The following is a 2,719-nucleotide window of genomic DNA, read 5'->3' as shown; positions in this document are numbered from 1 at the left end:
TGAAGGACAATGGATGCCTTTTAGGTTTTTTAATTTTTTAATATTGCACTTTATAGTGTCAATACTTCATAAGAGACAACTGTCTTAATTAAAGCCATAAAATACCAATAATACATATATTCAGGGCTTCTGAATATAGTCAATCGATAAGCAGTCCATGAGTCATTCCTGTTTTGTATTGTTTGTTGTAAATTAAGAGTTTATCTGTTCTGTTTTTTAAGGCATACAATTATTGTTCTAGACAATCCTAACCTGATAAATTTTAGATGTGTACTTTAATAAAACTGAAAATCAAAGAAATTGTTCATTTCACAAAAGCATTCTTCACTTTCAAAATAGCTTGTTAAATAGCAAGGTCCTTTAAATAGCAAGTTCTGATACTACAGTGAAAGTATTTCCTTTTTTAAGTTATAGATTTACTGTTTTTCAGGAATCCATTTGTTATGTAAAGCAATATAGAGAGTGAAATGGATAATTAGCATATATGTACCCGGAAAATTTAAGGTTTATTTGAGTTTTTATGTAAATATAGGATGGGTCTAAGAAGTTCCCTTATAAAAGTGGCAAATAGAGATATACAGTTTATCAATAATTTATTACGCCTAAATTATAAACCTTCCTTGGGAAGAAAGCATATAAAACAGGAGACTTCATAATGCATTGGATTTTTTTTTCCTTTTCTGCTAAACTACATAATTTCTGGCCCAGTATCATACACTGCTTACACGCCATGTACACACAGATGTCCCCACAACTAAAAACTTTGTTTCACTTCATCACAATTTTTTACATGATTTGAGTAAAAGCTAAAAGAATGACTAAAAGGCACTTAACAGCCTAGAAATATCTACCACCTGGGTACGTAAATTATCTCTATAGAGTAAATATGTGTGTTAAATTGACCAACCCCATCAATTTTATGTTTAATTGGCCATTTGCCCTAAAGAAAGATTGTCTGGATCCAGAGCCAGTGATGTTTCTGTTGGGGGTTGTTTTGTGGTCTGAAGCATCTCTCCAAAGGGCAGAGACTCTCCATCTGGATGAGGGAAACTCTGTTGGGATATAATCCTGTTGAACCCTGCACACAAAATTTTGTGCCCTGCATCTAGCCTGGATGATTTTCTTCTGCTCCAGTTTGAAAAAACTCCAGAAGCAACAGCTTCCATCTCTAAGCAATCTGCAGTCTCAAAAGTGCCATCAAAGAGTAGCAAAAACTACCTTCCTGGTTTAATGAAGTGGCTGCTAGCACTAAAGGAAAGATAAATTATACTTTTGTTCTTTGCATAGTGTTAAAACAGAGACCACGTTGTCGACACTGACCCCAACATAGGCATTGCCCTAGAACTCATAAACTGTCTTTTGGACAGGTTACCTTACAAATTTCAGAATGCCATTTTTGTAAAGGATCTTTTTAGGGATAGATGTCATCTCATGCTTCCTCTGTTTGCCTCCATTTTCAAGAAGCATTTTAACCTCTATACCCCTACAAGAATCCAGCTGATGCACTTCCAAGGTACTTTTGTCATTTCCCATGTGTTTTGTTTATTGTGATCAATTTTCGCTGGAGGAGGAGATGTATGGAGATTTTGCGTCAGTTTATTCTCTGTGAATGTCTGTACATAGATGGAAAGCTATATTTATTTGTACATAGTTTGTTTGGAGTAATGTGTTTCTGTCACATGGACTTCACTCTGATAAAGGGCGTTTCTTCACTGTGTTCATGTTACACTTTCCACACCTTTGTGCTTCTACTACTGGTAATCAACTCACAGAATATCTCACTTTATGTAACTAAGTCTCCTCGGTGTGAAAAGTAATAGTAATAAAATTATTGACTCAAAAGAAGTGTGGTTTTGCTCTTTCCCTGCCACCTCGGAGTCCCTGCCGCCATGGCCGAGGAAGGCATTGCTGCTGGAGGTGTAATGGACGTTAATTCTGCTCTGCAAGAGGTGCTGAAGACCGCCCTCATCCACGATGGCCTAGCACGTGGAATTCGGGAAGCTGCCAAAGCCCATCTGTGTGCTCGCATCCAACTGTGAGGAGCCTATATATGTCAAGTTGGTGGAAGCCCTTCGTGCTGAGCACCAAATCAACCTGATTAAGGTTGATGACATCAAGAAACTGGGGGAATGGGTAGGCCTCTGTAAAACTGATGGAGAGGGAAAAACCCCTCAAGTGGTTGCAGTTGCGTGGTGGTTAAGGGCTACGGCAAAGAGTCTCAGGCCAAGGATGTCATGGAGGAGTACTTCAAATGCAAGAAACGATCAAATTAAAAAACTGGGCTCTTGTTCTTTAAAAAAAAAAAAAAATTTTTTTGGTTTTGGAATAATCCTTGCCTTCAGCTAATCGGGACCCTCAGGATCGCAAGAAATTGACACACAGTTGTGGACGTTTCACTGCAAGGGCTCAAAGGAACAGAGGGCAAGAAGTAGTTACTGTTGATTATAACCATTTACGGGGTGCTTACGAATGTCATTTGAGCTCTCCAATGTCTGAGGGAACCTTGCGCACTGAAAGGACTACTCTAACAATTTGCTTTTAATTAGTTAAATATATTGAAAGCTGTAAATTCAAAAGCCTTTAAATTCAATTTCGAAGTCTTGTATCAACCTATTACTTTCTGATAAAAATAAGAATTCAGAGTCAGTTTTTTCTTTGATTACACTCAATTAACTGATAACTTTAAAAGATTAAATTCTAATGAACCCAATTTACGAAT

General features: G+C 37.3%; 1 pseudogene; it reads left to right on the top strand.

Moving 5' to 3' along the window:
• The first annotated feature begins 1,889 nt into the window (after positions 1-1,889).
• LOC112401087 (40S ribosomal protein S12 pseudogene) lies at positions 1,890-2,273 on the top strand (annotated as a pseudogene).
• The last annotated feature ends 446 nt before the right edge of the window (positions 2,274-2,719 follow it).

This window comes from Neophocaena asiaeorientalis, unplaced genomic scaffold (genome assembly GCF_003031525.2).
Source record: "Neophocaena asiaeorientalis asiaeorientalis breed wild unplaced genomic scaffold, Neophocaena_asiaeorientalis_V1.1 scaffold260, whole genome shotgun sequence".
NCBI lineage: Eukaryota > Metazoa > Chordata > Mammalia > Artiodactyla > Phocoenidae > Neophocaena > Neophocaena asiaeorientalis.
Note: the sequence above shows the minus strand (reverse complement) of the source record. Positions and strands in the feature narration are given on the sequence as shown.